Source organism: Pholcus phalangioides, unplaced genomic scaffold (genome assembly GCF_987345545.1).
Source record: "Pholcus phalangioides strain wild (caught in Gottingen) unplaced genomic scaffold, Ppha-v1.0 ptg000008l_1, whole genome shotgun sequence".
Classification (NCBI taxonomy): domain Eukaryota; kingdom Metazoa; phylum Arthropoda; class Arachnida; order Araneae; family Pholcidae; genus Pholcus; species Pholcus phalangioides.
The window spans coordinates 64442363-64459115 of record NW_028301601.1 but is presented as its reverse complement, the minus strand read 5'-3'; the positions used below and the strand labels follow the sequence as shown (position 1 = coordinate 64459115).

Genomic DNA, 16753 nt, shown 5'->3' with positions numbered 1-16753 from the left:
AAAAGTCAAACGAACCATTACATAACCAAATAAAATACACAGGAAATAAAATGATTGGAAAAATACTCATTAGGCATCATGCTTGTTTAAAAAATTTTTGATGTTTTATTAAGAATGTATAATTTAACAAATATTTAATTAAAATTTGTAAACAAATAATAATGGTATCAAAAATTAATCAATCTAAATAGAAACCAAGGAGGAAAGAAAGAAAATTTTGTTTGTAATGTTAAGCGATGAATTATGGAAATTGGATTGAAATTAGAAAAATTGGATTTAACCAATCTGCTTTATTTTCTTCAACATTTCAGATTAATATATTAATCTCAAATTAAATTGAAATTAAATGTTAAATAACTAGAATGAAACATTTCATAATTCTAAATCATAAAATAATTAATTTCAACTTTAAAAATCAAAACATTCATGTTTGAATAATTTTATTTTTTTGAAATTAAAATGTGTCCCAGGTCAAATAATTTTAAAGATTATAACTGAAATAAAACACTCATGCTTTATTTCACACTTTCAAAATTAAAACGTCCATCTTTAAACAGTTTTTTCCAACCATCAAATTGATCATTCACATTTTAATTATTTCAAACTTTTAAAATCAAATGTGTGTGCAAATAATTTCAATCTCAAACCTTACATAATAAATTCAAGAGATCGTTTCAATGGAAATGGTATGGAAGTTCTCCTGCCTTTTTTTTCTTCCTTGCCTGTATGTACATACATATTTTTAATATTTATTTGAGGAACTTTATTATTTGTATTATTCTTTGCCTTTCTTGGGAGACCTGTATATGATATGGTTCATTTTGTCATAATTGTTTGAAAGCCATTCAGAATTTTTTTTTCCCAATCTCAGAAACAATATGAAAAGAACCTCAAAAAACCAACAAATGATAGATAAGATACAAGACAAAATAAGCCAACAAATGATAGATAAGATACAAGACAAAATAAGCCAAAAAAAACACAATTTTCATGATGAAAGGGAAAAAAAGACGAAACAAAAAGAAACTAATCCTGTGAAAAATACCACAAACTAACTTTATATTTAAAAAAAACTCGAAGCATTACTAGAAACTTTGTATGAAACTCATGAAAAAAAGAAGCTAGACAACTTTGAAATAATGTACCCTCCACAACTGCATGGAACAAATAGCAAATCAAAAAAATTCTGAATGGCTACAAACACTCATGTTCAAGTCTAAAAGAATGCACTGCAATTTTTGAAAGGTTTGGTAATCAATACATATATATATATATTTTTTTCTTCTTTTTTAAAAAGAGTGAGTCTATACAATTATTGCTTTACGGTTATCTTTCATTAAAATTGATTATATCCAAGTACTTATATTGCATTATACTATCAGTGGAGCTGAAAAAGTAATGAATGAGAATGTTTTTGCAATTATCTGAAAAAATGCTCCAAAAGAAAAATAATCAATTATGTTCATGAAGCATACCTAACTCATACACAGCAAAATTGGTCAGACAGCTGATTTACAGTCTGTATTCACTTGAAAAAATACAAAATGAAAGCTAAAAAATTTATTTGGGAACAAACCATCAGTTTTCAACCAACAAAGTATTAAACAAGACTTACCTGCCATCACATCTTAGCTAACTATTTGCTGCATTGTTGAGTTCAATTGAATGAGTATTCACTTAATGCAAAGTCTCATAACTTCACAGAAACATAAAACCAGAAAAATTCATAGCGTAACATACACACTGCAGCCAACTGAGCTGAGCAACTGGAGTAATTGCAGCCAGCTAAGATGGGTAACACACAAATTGCAGAAAACTTAAGATGAAGATCTCACACACTGTAGCCAACTAAGATGAGCAATTCAAGTAACTGCAATCAACTAAGATGAGTAACACACAAATTGCAGAAAACTTAGATGAAGATCTCACACATTGTAACCAACTAAGATGAACAAATTGAGTAACTGCAATCAATTAAGATGGGTAACACACAAATTGCAGAAAACTTAGATGAGGAACTCGCACATTGTTGCCAACTTGCATGAGCAACACACTCCAGCCAGCTGAGATTTCAACCTTCATCCTCAGTCCCAATAAGGGTTCTGTTTGAAGTAGCAGAGAAAAAATTGTAGAAGATAGTAAAACCAAGAGATACGTCTAACACTCTTCTTCCTAAAAAGATGAGAAGAAATTAGTTTATCTGCTGATTAGTTCATATTAAGATATACTGCACAGAACATTAAATTGCAAAGAGGCGATCACCTCATTCCAAAAGTTTTATTATTGGCATAGTGGGAAGAACGGTAGAAGTGGGCACCCCCCCCCTCCCCCACCATTTGCTATACATAACCTGTGATACCCCCCCTCCTGAAACATAAAAACACAATTGTCAAGTTAAAATAATATTAAAAGTGATGAACACACCGTCATAAAAAAATAGCTTTCAAATGATACTGTGAAAATTTCAATAACAAATTTCCTTGGAATTTAGTCATCACATACACTGGGGGACAGTAAAAGTCATTTTGCATTTGTAAACAATAGGCAGAATAGGAGTGAGCAGAATTAGGTGCCACAATCGATGACATGAAACTGACTAGAGATTAAAAACACAAATTAGAAAATCATTGAGAAGTTAAAACTATTTACCTCCATTCTTTTGGAAGCAAAACAACTCCCAAAAATTTAAAAATGATCACATGCATTACACAGTCTGTAATTACTTACAGACCTGAACGTTAGTAAAATCAAAATTCATGAATGGCAAAGACATTCAAAGGAATGACATTGTTCAGGACCAAAGGAGAGTTTGTAAAATGTGTGGGTGTACATAACCAAGCAGCAACTTAAATAGTAAGTTCAATCGCATATCTATACACTTTTATCAATATAATGATCTGTTAATCTCATTCAATCATGCATCTGTTTCAGAGACAAGATAATTTAATTAATCATGGTCAAAATTATTTTGATATTTAAAGAAAAAAAGACTCAGTAATTACTTCAAACTTGTATTAGTAAGACAATATACTATTAGTCTCTCCCATTCTTACTTATGACAGATTCCATTTCCTTTTTTATTCATGTACAGTATAAATATCTTAAATACAAATTGAATGACTGAGCACACCCTGCTTCACATCTCATTAGAAATAGGCACATGAAACAAATATATGGATTGGGGGTGGAATGAATAGTCATTTCGCCGGATATCAATCTTCTTGAAATCCATCATAATTATAAATAAAGTTGCAGAAAATAAAATTATTGGTAATTTGAATTGATATTGAATTTTAATTATTCAATCTATCTAAATAAATATTAAAAAACTGGTAATTGAAATATTTTTATTACCATGATAAAGACAATATTTTAATCGTTTATCTTTTCCACATTACTTTTTTTTACCAAAACAGTTGATGCCTCTTCCATTCCTACAATCTGGCCCTTTCGTGCACAGCATTTCTTGAAACATCTGAAAGAGATGCAAGATTTTTCAAGAGCAGATTAGGTGGTCTCTTATTGTTATTCGAAAGAGAGATGTAGAACAGTTAAAGGTTAAGCTCAGCTTTGTATGAAAATAGATGGAAGTATTTTTTTGGAACTGATCACATTTAGGGCTGTGCCACAGTCGACAAAACTGCCTTTCCTTCAAAAGTGGGGTAGGTTGATAACTATCACTTTAGAACAAAACAATAGAAAGCCTGATACAGCTATGTTGGTGGTTAGAATCAAAAATCGATTGTAGTGCCCCGTTTTTTATGACTTTAATGAGGGTGGACTATTGGCCGCTGTTTAAATGCCAAAAAAAGCGTTCAGTAACGGGGAGTGGGGGTAACACTTTCGATAGGATATTTCGTGAAAGCCCTGCTTTGCAGTGGTCAGCCAATGAATGATCTTTCGATCTTTCAAGATGGAAGGTAACAATCACAAATCAACACAGAAAAATTTCTTCATCAAGAATTGGGATTACTTGACAAGACACGCCAACCACCTTTCAGGAGAGGCCAAAAAATTCAATACAAGTTTGATGGTGAAGAAAATCTGGTGTGATCCTAGTGAAACTGTCAATTTTATTTTCATTACATTATTAGTTTTCAAGTTGTAAGATTTTTTCAGCATCTTAAAATGACTAATTTCTAGCTTTTTTTCGGTTATCTCGATGTGAATCTTAAATGAGAATTAAACAAAACAAACGTATTTTCCTTTGTGTAATCCGCAGATGCTATTTTTACTAGTTTCAGAGAAAAAAAAGGACATCGTATAGGCCGCAGCGATGTATAAATATGATGAGAAAATTTCATCCATTAATAATGGAATTTTAAGGAATGGGAGGTTATTTAAAGCATTTTTGAGGAAAAAATGTCAATTTTCGCACTAACGTCTATACCCCTCAAGAAATATTTTTAAAAAATTTGTGTTGATAAATAAATTTCCAAAGTAACTATAACTAATCAAACCTCAGAGAAGAAAAGAAACTTTAGATAACTTTACTAATTTAGCCAACTTCTCTAATTTGAAGTAAAGATAAATATTCCCATATTTTAGGAAAAGGTGATGACTAGCAATAAACAATAAATTGACCATCGGCAGGGCTAAGAAGAAGGACGGGGGAGGGTACCCGTTACACAACATAATCATAGCATAATAATTTATTTTTATGCTATGCCTATTTTTTTTTTAGTTGTAAAATTAATTTTTTATAGCACTATTCAGTCTCCTGTAAGATTGGCTCGAGCCAAAGCAAAATGACAGAAATGACTAGGTTGCAAAAACCATTTTTGGCCAAAACAGTGTACTAGCAACCACAGATAAACCTTTTCTTTTCTGTCTCTTCTCACAATATAAATTACATTTTTTTTTTTTTGGAGTCTTCCACAGTCCAGTCTGTCAACTTTCTTCAACAATGCACACAGCAAATTATGACGACGCGTAAGTTTTTGAAGAATGATGATCCTTCGAGACCACTTTGAAAAGCACAGTGCAGAATGTGTAAATTACAAGGTCTGACGTAAATAAGTTAAGGTGAACCGGTTTACTGCATTGTCCATCCTTTTTATAAAGGGATTTGTTTACATTTTACTGTTCAATGCCAGTGTAATAGTTTCAGATAAACGAAGACTTTCATTTCTAGCTCTTTGCTGATCATTGGAAACATTGTTTATGCTTCTGCATGGCCGAAAAATACAGAAGACAATTGAATGCTATTGGATATCATCAGAATCACCAAATTTAGAAAAGGCCTATGTATCCAACTGCTGTGTTAAACTGCTGTTGTTTCACTTATACCCAAAATATGCACCATAATTTTAAATGATGAATGTTAGTTACCACCAAGACCATGAAGTAGTAAAGTAGTGAATACAAAAATTTTTTTTTCCACCAAGAAAAATTTTTTAATGACTACTCTACTTGTTGAATCCTAAAACTAAGCAAATTAAAGATTAATAAACCCATAAATGGTCCACATACACCCCTAAATAATCTTAAAAACGATATAATTTCTGCTTCGGCAGAATCATTAATTGCAATCTACTACATATGTATTATTTGGTATTATATAGATGATTTCCTCCTCAATTAAAATCAATTATATGAATTTTGTTGAGTCTTAGTTGTGTAGTCTATACGATATGATTGGTTTGCTTTAGCAAAAAAAACCAAGAATTTACCTGTTTCCGACCCGATTCAAGAATAAAAATCTTGAGAAGAACTCAGGCTCATCAGCTTCAGATGGTTGGTTGGATTGTTTTTGTGCGCATCCCGAATTTGCATTTAAGAAACTGTGCGGTGAATATGCTGATGACAATGATGAAGTGTGCGAAGAATGGAGTAAAAACTTCCAAAAATTATTGCAATTTTTGGCAAATAATATATACCAGGGGGAGTAAACAGCTGGCCCATGGGTAGCATGTGGGCAAAGTTAGAAAGAATTGGAAAGCAAAACACAGATTGACCCAGCAAAACATAGATTGATCAGTTTTTCCAAAAGATGTAAATTAAGTATTATATAGATTGTGTAATAGTTCTTTTGTAATTTTAATTTTGTATCTTTGTAATAATTATGTATTTTCATGTTAAAACGCATTTTATATTGTCAGAATTCCGTTTATTTGCAAACTAAGAACAATTTCAGTTATTGACATAACTGTATAATTATGGTTTCAACAGAAACCCCCTCTTATGTGGTCACCCCTTTTTTGCGGTCGATTTTTTTGTCTCGCGAGTGTCTTCAAAAAAAGGGTTTTACTGTATTTGTTCCATAAAAATCCTTTGGAAAATTGAATGGATTATTTTTACAATAGAATTTTTTTTTTTGGTATAAAATTCTGTTCAAAACATTCAAATTGAAAATAAGAAACTTTTATTATCTGCATAATAGCTGGAAGGACAGACATGAATAACTTCTTCAACCATTCACTATACACCTTTGTGATCCCCACCCGAAACACAATTCTTAAATTAAAATATTAAAAGTAATGAACACACCTTCTTCTTTAGAAACAATAGGCATAAGCATCAGAATTAGGTACCACAATCGATGACATGGAACTGACTAGAAATAACATCCTCGACCCAGCTACTCAATTTCAATTACTGAAAACAAGAATTATGTCATTGAAAAGTTCTAACAATTCGCCTCCATTCTTTTGGAAGCAACTAACAAAAAATTTAAAAAAAAACTCAAAAGTATAAAAATTATCACATACATTAATGCAGTTGATGCTCATTTCTAGACTTCTAATAAATTCGTAAAATCAAAATTCATGAATTATTATTTTTTTGAATTACTGAACCTGTCATACCTACAGAGTGTAAAGCCAGCTCTCGATCCAGTGGTTCCAGAGCCTCCTATAGTGACTGTGTCAAGTGAAAGAAAAATAGTGTGGGAGAAAATCAAAACACAGCAAGACCATGCTGGTAACTGATTACAATTTATTACATGATTAACATTAGATGAAAACGGTAACAAGTGTATAAGTAGACTACACAGCAGGGTTGGTAAAAAAAAACCGGTTTTTTTTTAAATATCCAAAAATCAGGGTTTTTTTGTTTAAACCAGTTTTTTTTTGTTTTAAATAGTATTAACATTAAAAACAATAAAATTTCTGAAAAATCATTCAAACTTCTAAAAATTATTATTACATTAAAATAAAATGTTTATTAATGCAATCAACATTATTCCCATATTAATTAAATCAATAAATATTTCTTATATTTTAACAAAAACCAACTTTTGCAATTTAATTATTTTTTGCTTTACTCAATGGATTACTTTGTGTGTGTTTGAAAATTCTTTTAATGTTAATCATATAATATAAAGATGTTTTCTCCAGTTATTTTCAGTATGCTTAATTAGGAAGCTATTTTGCAAAACTATAATAAAAATTAAATGAATATAATGTATTTAATGAAGCATAAATAATGCAGATTAATTAATGATGATTTATGATATACAGGATGATTATAACTAAGGTTCCGATTTCAAAACACTGTAAAAAAAGAACGATTGTCAGAATGACTTGAAAATTGACATGAATATTCCTGTAATATTCCTCCATGAATATCAAGTAAAGGGGAAAAAATACTTAAAAATGTAAAATTAATGACATCATCTAACATGTGGGAAACGATAGCCAGCCATGACAAAATGATAACTTAATTATAGCATTACACGATTTCATAATTTATGGGAACATCGCAAAAAACGAAGTAATTGAACAAATAACTACAACATACTTAAGAAATGTTAAATATGTTGTCCACCGTGTTCTGGCTATGAGGTTGAAAGCACAAAAATTCCTGTTCAACAACAGATCACAGTATGCCATGGCCATGATGTGGATGCACTTGCAATTCAGCTTTATTAAATTACAACGAGCCCCCAGGTAAATATTCCTAAGGAACTTCTAACACATAGGGGATGTGCTGGAGATTGCAATTCACCAAAGTTTGCAATCTGACCACTGTTTATGACATTTTCAGGTACCCCACAGCCAGAAGTTGCAAGGGTTAAGGTACATCCTGTCAAAATGGGTCTTCAGCAGCTGCTTTGCTGGTATTGCAATGTGAATCTTGATAGAAGTTGTTCTATCCACACACTGACGCTGTGGAAGTGCCGAAATGATGTGGTTGCACAAAATAGATTATACTGCTAGCCAAGTACCATCTACTTGCACATTTTTCACTACTTGCACTTTTTTTCCTTTTGCGAAAGAAACTTCCATTGCTTCAGGAGTATGTATGCAAATTTTCAAGTCATTCTGACCAGTAGTTCTTATTGAATAGTTTTGGAATCAAAACTTCAAATTATAATCACCCTGTTTATAGCTGATTATTTTTCATAAATCTGTTATTATTATACAGTAGAACCTTGATTAACTGGGCTTACAACATGTGAAAGTGTAAAAAAAACAACTATCCAATATTAGGACTGGAAGATATACATTGAACATTGAAGGACCGGACACACCCCGCTTCCCATCTCAGAGCGATATCGAAGCTTTCCCAGGGGATGGGTGTATCCGGAAATTTATTAATTTAGGTGAAAATAACAATGATATACATATATACAATAAATAATCTGGAATAAATAATCGTGCAAATTCTGATCATATAGCACCATCCACAGATATTCAGTCGGTAATCGTAATAGTCCTTATATAATTAATCAAAAAATAATTTTTGTCTTGTATGTGATAGAATCTGGAAGTGAGTTTATCCAATCTAGAATATAAAAATCTCGGCAATCAAGCTGTAATAAGATATAAATTGATGTCTACATGTCCCACATCTCCATTTCATTCACACCCGCCCAAAAAGGATGAAACAGTTCACACTTGTCTTCTTGGGCGTAAATTGTATCAATTATTAGATGTCCATGAAACTGGAAGAAATACAGTAGGAGATGTGCTACTGTATATGTGAGATAATGTAACTACTAGTACACTAGTCTTTGTCCTTTATGGACAGCTGGTGTCTATTGGATTATAGGACCACCTGCCCCTAGCATGATGGTGTCACTACTGTTGCTGCTTCTTTGTGAAGGGGAAAAGAAACCTGTGAGATAATACACCACTACATTTAGATGCGTGATGCAATCCTTATTCATGAATTTGCTAAAGGTAGAGCATCAGAATGCAGCAAAAGGTTAGAAGATGTAAGAATGAGAAATTTTGGGTTTTGTATATAACTTTAAATAACTAAGAAACTTCATATGAATATATATATATTCTGGCCACTTTTATGAGACTTTTTGAAAAAAACACTTATCAATCTTATGTCATTTAAAGATATACCATCAGAATGTACCCCAAGCATATAAAATGTGGTAAAAATGAAAAGTTTTGGCTAATAATGAATCAATATGATATTTTTCAAGGAAAAAATTATATTTAGGCCACTTTTATTTGATTTTTTGAAAAAAACCAAATTGTTAAAACCGAGGTTTAAACCAACATGGCAAAAATGTCTCGTGTGAATTTTGTGTCAAGTTACAAAAAGTTAGTAACTTTTACAAAGGAAAAAAATACCATTAAATACTCAAAGTATTTTGCTTTGCTTACATTCATACTGCCTGTTATTGTCATGCTTGAGAAAAAATTTAATCATGTGTCAAACAAAAATATATTTATCGTTGTTATGGCTGGAATCAATAAGTTTGGAACAATGAATCTTTTGTATTCAAGTTTCGTGAAGTTAAAAAATATTTTTAGTTTAGCAACGAAGTAATTTTTAAAGAGGAGAGGAAACCAAATTGAACTATTAACAATGCCAAAAAGGAACTAAATTACATGGACGTATGTAAAAAATTGATAAAAATTAATGAATGATTAATGTAAGTACAAAAATAAAATTTTATAACCAATTGAAAATTCATTATCCAAGTGGGTGCGGGATGGAAAAAAAGTTAAGAATCACTGATGTAGATCACAGGGAATCGTTTCATCAATAGAACTTACCTGTTTCAGGAGTCACCTTTACATGGATCTATTCTATCTATTCTTTGAATTGACCAAATCACATCAACGGAATCTGTATAAGCCCAACTGGCCCAATATAAGCCAGTAGGAGAGACAGACAACCAAGAGATGCATAAAATGCTCTTCTTTTTAAAAAGACGAAAGGAAATTAGTTCATCTTAAAATTATGATATACTGTACAGAACATTAAATTACAATTGAAGGGGGTGAGGCAATCTCACCTCCTTCCAAAAGTTTTATTATTGGCATAGTAGGTGGACAACTCCCCCTCCCCCATTTGCTGTACATAACCTGTGATAACTCCCCCTCCTCAAAAATCGAAACACAATTATTAAATTGAAACTAAAAGAAAAGTGATGAACATACCCTCTTCTCTGGAAACAACAGGAATGAGCATTGGAATTAGGTCCCCCAATCGATGACATAGAACTGACTGCAGATTGAAAACACAAATTAGATCATTAAAAAGTTCAAACTATTTACCTCCATTTTTTTGGAAGCAACAAACAGAAATTTAAAAATGATTACATGCATTACACAGCCATTAATCACTTCTACAGACTTGAACAATTAGTTCATAAAATCAAAATTCAAGAATAGCAAAGACAGGAATGGCATTGTTTGAGACCAAAGGATGAATTTGTAATTGAAATAATAAAAAAAGTGATGAACATACCCTCTCCTTTGGAAACAACAGGAATGAGCATTAGAATTAGGTCCCCCAATCGATGACATAGAACTGACTGCAGATTGAAAATTCAAATTAGATCATTAAAAAGTTCAAACTATTTAATAACGTGATCCTAACGTATTCCCAAGGGATCAGCATGATCCGCCCAGAGAATTTGTTAGTGTTAGTAAACATCCATGCCCGAACCGGGATTCGAACCCACACCTGCACAGTGAGAAGCTAGTTCCCTAACCACTCGACTGCCAGGTGGCAACCATTCCTTTGGAAGCAACAAACAAAAATTTAAAAATGATTACATGCATTACACAGCCGTTAATCACTTCTACAGACCTACACAATTATTTCATAAAATCAAAATTCAAGAATAGCAAAGACATTCAAAGGAATGGCATTGTTTGAGACCAAAGGATGAGTTTGTAATTGAAATAATAAAAAAAGTGATGAACATACCCTCTCCTTTGGAAACAACAGGAATGAGCATTAGAATTAGTTCCCCCAATCGATGACATAAAACCGACTGCAGATTGAAAACACAAATTAGATCATTAAAAAGTTCAAACTATTTACCTCCATTCTTTTGGAAGCAACAAACAAAAATTTAAAAATGATTACATGCATTACACAGCCGTTAATCACTTCTACAGACCTGAACAATTAGTTCATAAAATCAAAATTCAAGAATAGCAAAGACATTCAAAGGAATGGCATTGTTTGAGACCAAAGGATGAGTTTGTAATTGAAATAATAAAAAAAGTGATGAACATACAAACTCCTCTAGAAACAACAGGAATGAGCATTAGAATTAGGTCCCCCCAATCAATGAATTAGGTCCCCCCAACATAGAACTGACTGCAGATTGAAAACACAAATTAGATCATTAAAAAGTTCAAACTATTTACCTCCATTCTTTTGGAAGTAACAAACAAAAATTTAAAAATGATTACATGCATTACACGGCCGTTAATCACTTCTACAGACCTGAACAATTAGTTCATAAAATCAAAATTCAAGAATAGCAAAGACATTCAAAGGAATGGCATTGTTTGAGACCAAAGGATGAGTTTGTAATTGAAATAATAAAAAAAGTGATGAACATACCCTCTCCTCTGGAAACAACAGGAATGAGCATTAGAATTAGGTCCCCCAATCGATGACATAGAACTGACTGCAGATTGAAAACACAAATTAGATCATTAAAATGTTCAAACTATTTATCTCCATTCTTTTGGAAGCAACAAACAGAAATTTAAAAATGATTACATGCGTTACACGGCCGTTAATCACTTCTACAGACCTGAACAATTAGTTCATAAAATCAAAATTCAAGAATAGCAAAGACATTCAAAGGAATGGCATTGTTTGAGACCAAAGGATGAGTTTGTAATTGAAATAATAAAAAAAGTGATGAACATACCCTCTCCTCTGGAAACAACAGGAATGAGCATTAGAATTAGGTCCCCCAATCGATGACATAGAACTGACTGCAGATTGAAAACACAAATGAGATCATTAAAAAGTTCAAACTATTTACCTCCATTCTTTTGGAAGCAACAAACAAAAATTTAAAAATGATTACATGCATTACACAGCCATTAATCACTTCTACAGACCTGAACAATTAGTTCATAAAATCAAAATTCAAGAATAGCAAAGACATTCAAAGGAATGGTATTGTTTGAGACCAAAGGATGAGTTTGTAATTGAAATAATAAAAAAAGTGATGAACATACCCTCTCCTCTGGAAACAACAGGAATGAGCATTAGAATTAGTTCCCCCAATCGATGACATAGAACTGACTGCAGATTGAAAACACAAATTAGATCGTTAAAAAGTTCAAACTATTTACCTCCATTCTTTTGGAAGCAACAAACAAAAATTTAAAAATGATTACAAGCATTACACAGCTGTTAATCACTTCTACAGACCTGAACAATTAGTTCATAAAATCAAAATTAAAGAATAGCAAAGACATTCAAAGGAATGGCATTGTTTGAGACCAAAGGATGAGTTTGTAATTGAAATAATAAAAAAAGTGATGAACATACCCTCTCCTCTGCAAACAACAGGAATGAGCATTAGAATTAGGTCCCCCAATCGATGACATAGAACTGACTGCAGATTGAAAACACAAATTAGATCATTAAAATGTTCAAACTATTTATCTCCATTCTTTGGGAAGCAACAAACAGAAATTTAAAAATGATTACATGCATTACACAGCCATTAATCACTTCTACAGACCTGAACAATTAGTTGATAAAATCAAAATTCAAGAATAGCAAAGACATTCACACGAATGGCATTGTTTGAGACCAAAGGATGAGTTTGTAATTGAAATAATAAAAAAAGTGATGAACATACCCTCTCCTTTGGAAACAACAGGAATGAGCATTAGAATTAGTTCCCCCAATCGATGACATAGAACCGACTGCAGATTGAAAACACAAATTAGATCATTAAAAAGTTCAAACTATTTACCTCCATTCTTTTGGAAGCAACAAACAAAAATTTAAAAATGATTACATGCATTACACAGCCGTTAATCACTTCTACAGACCTGAACCATTAGTTCATAAAATCAAAATTAAAGAATAGCAAAGACATTCAAAGGAATGGCATTGTTTGAGACCAAAGGATGAGTTTGTAATTGAAATAATAAAAAAAGTGATGAACATACCCTCTCCTCTGGAAACAACAGGAATGAGCATTAGAATTAGTTCCCCCAATCGATGACATAGAACTGACTGCAGATTGAAAACACAAATTAGATCGTTAAAAAGTTCAAACTATTTACCTCCATTCTTTTGGAAGCAACAAACAAAAATTTAAAAATGATTACAAGCATTACACAGCTGTTAATCACTTCTACAGACCTGAACAATTAGTTCATAAAATCAAAATTAAAGAATAGCAAAGACATTCAAAGGAATGGCATTGTTTGAGACCAAAGGATGAGTTTGTAATTGAAATAATAAAAACAGTGATGAACATACCCTCTCCTCTGCAAACAACAGGAATGAGCATTAGAATTAGGTCCCCCAATCGATGACATAGAACTGACTGCAGATTGAAAACACAAATTAGATCATTAAAATGTTCAAACTATTTATCTCCATTCTTTGGGAAGCAACAAACAGAAATTTAAAAATGATTACATGCATTACACAGCCATTAATCACTTCTACAGACCTGAACAATTAGTTGATAAAATCAAAGTTCAAGAATAGCAAAGACATTCACAGGAATGGCATTGTTTGAGACCAAAGGATGAGTTTGTAATTGAAATAATAAAAAAAGTGATGAACATACCCTCTCCTTTGGAAACAACAGGAATGAGCATTAGAATTAGGTCCCCCAATCGATGACATAGAACTGACTGCAGATTGAAAACACAAATGAGATCATTAAAAAGTTCAAACTATTTACCTCCATTCTTTTGGAAGCAACAAACAAAAATTTAAAAATGATTACATGCATTACACAGCCGTTAATCACTTCTACAGACCTGAACCATTAGTTCATAAAATCAAAATTAAAGAATAGCAAAGACATTCAAAGGAATGGCATTGTTTGAGACCAAAGGATGAGTTTGTAATTGAAATAATAAAAAAAGTGATGAACATACCCTCTCCTCTGGAAACAACAGGAATGAGCATTAGAATTAGTTCCCCCAATCGATGACATAGAACTGACTGCAGATTGAAAACACAAATTAGATCGTTAAAAAGTTCAAACTATTTACCTCCATTCTTTTGGAAGCAACAAACAAAAATTTAAAAATGATTACAAGCATTACACAGCTGTTAATCACTTCTACAGACCTGAACAATTAGTTCATAAAATCAAAATTAAAGAATAGCAAAGACATTCAAAGGAATGGCATTGTTTGAGACCAAAGGATGAGTTTGTAATTGAAATAATAAAAACAGTGATGAACATACCCTCTCCTCTGCAAACAACAGGAATGAGCATTAGAATTAGGTCCCCCAATCGATGACATAGAACTGACTGCAGATTGAAAACACAAATTAGATCATTAAAATGTTCAAACTATTTATCTCCATTCTTTGGGAAGCAACAAACAGAAATTTAAAAATGATTACATGCATTACACAGCCATTAATCACTTCTACAGACCTGAACAATTAGTTGATAAAATCAAAATTCAAGAATAGCAAAGACATTCACAGGAATGGCATTGTTTGAGACCAAAGGATGAGTTTGTAATTGAAATAATAAAAAAAGTGATGAACATACCCTCTCCTTTGGAAACAACAGGAATGAGCATTAGAATTAGGTCCCCCAATCGATGACATAGAACTGACTGCAGATTGAAAACACAAATGAGATCATTAAAAAGTTCAAACTATTTACCTCCATTCTTTTGGAAGCAACAAACAAAAATTTAAAAATGATTACATGCATTACACAGCCATTAATCACTTCTACAGACCTGAACAATTAGTTCATAAAATCAAAATTCAAGAATAGCAAAGACATTCAAAGGAATGGTATTGTTTGAGACCAAAGGATGAGTTTGTAATTGAAATAATAAAAAAAGTGATGAACATACCCTCTCCTCTGGAAACAACAGGAATGAGCATTAGAATTAGTTCCCCCAATCGATGACATAGAACTGACTGCAGATTGAAAACACAAATTAGATCGTTAAAAAGTTCAAACTATTTACCTCCATTCTTTTGGAAGCAACAAACAAAAATTTAAAAATGATTACAAGCATTACACAGCTGTTAATCACTTCTACAGACCTGAACAATTAGTTCATAAAATCAAAATTAAAGAATAGCAAAGACATTCAAAGGAATGGCATTGTTTGAGACCAAAGGATGAGTTTGTAATTGAAATAATAAAAACAGTGATGAACATACCCTCTCCTCTGGAAACAACAGGAATGAGCATTAGAATTAGGTCCCCCAATCGATGACATAGAACTGACTGCAGATTGAAAACACAAATTAGATCATTAAAAAGTTCAAACTATTTATCTCCATTCTTTTGGAAGCAACAAACAATAATTTAAAAATGATTACATGCATTACACAGCCGTTAATCACTTCTACAGACCTGAACAATTAGTTCATAAAATCAAAATTAAAGAATAGCAAAGACATTCAAAGGAATGGCATTGTTTGAGACCAAAGGATGAGTTTGTAATTGAAATAATAAAAAAAGTGATGAACATACCCTCTCCTCTGCAAACAACAGGAATGAGCATTAGAATTAGGTCCCCCAATCGATGACATAGAACTGACTGCAGATTGAAAACACAAATTAGATCATTAAAATGTTCAAACTATTTATCTCCATTCTTTGGGAAGCAACAAACAGAAATTTAAAAATGATTACATGCATTACACAGCCATTAATCACTTCTACAGACCTGAACAATTAGTTGATAAAATCAAAATTCAAGAATAGCAAAGACATTCACACGAATGGCATTGTTTGAGACCAAAGGATGAGTTTGTAATTGAAATAATAAAAAAAGTGATGAACATACCCTCTCCTTTGGAAACAACAGGAATGAGCATTAGAATTAGTTCCCCCAATCGATGACATAGAACCGACTGCAGATTGAAAACACAAATTAGATCATTAAAAAGTTCAAACTATTTACCTCCATTCTTTTGGAAGCAACAAACAAAAATTTAAAAATGATTACATGCATTACACAGCCGTTAATCACTTCTACAGACCTGAACCATTAGTTCATAAAATCAAAATTAAAGAATAGCAAAGACATTCAAAGGAATGGCATTGTTTGAGACCAAAGGATGAGTTTGTAATTGAAATAATAAAAAAAGTGATGAACATACCCTCTCCTCTGGAAACAACAGGAATGAGCATTAGAATTAGTTCCCCCAATCGATGACATAGAACTGACTGCAGATTGAAAACACAAATTAGATCGTTAAAAAGTTCAAACTATTTACCTCCATTCTTTTGGAAGCAACAAACAAAAATTTAAAAATGATTACAAGCATTACACAGCTGTTAATCACTTCTACAGACCTGAACAATTAGTTCATAAAATCAAAATTAAAGAATAGCAAAGAC

The 16753-nt window shown here is 31.9% G+C and overlaps 2 long non-coding RNA genes across 4 annotated transcripts; both read right to left on the bottom strand.

The window, feature by feature from the left end:
* Positions 1-1316: 1316 nt before the first annotated feature.
* LOC149084768 (uncharacterized) lies at positions 1317-12466 on the bottom strand. Of its 2 annotated transcripts, XR_016193005.1 has the most exons (5): positions 12405-12466; positions 12089-12155; positions 11773-11839; positions 6490-6597; positions 1317-2172 (listed from the first exon to the last, which is right to left on the bottom strand). It is a non-coding gene; the product is annotated as an uncharacterized LOC149084768 (long non-coding RNA). The 2 variants fall into 2 exon arrangements; XR_016193004.1 differs by lacking the exons at positions 11773-11839; positions 12089-12155; positions 12405-12466 and adding an exon at positions 9963-10429.
* A 2353-nt stretch (positions 12467-14819) lies between these two features.
* Positions 14820-16574, bottom strand: LOC149084767 (uncharacterized). 2 transcript variants are annotated; one of them, XR_016193049.1, is made up of 4 exons: positions 16513-16574; positions 15565-15631; positions 15249-15315; positions 14820-14999 (listed from the first exon to the last, which is right to left on the bottom strand). It is a non-coding gene; the product is annotated as an uncharacterized LOC149084767 (long non-coding RNA). The 2 variants fall into 2 exon arrangements; XR_016193050.1 differs by lacking the exon at positions 15249-15315.
* Positions 16575-16753: the final 179 nt, after the last annotated feature.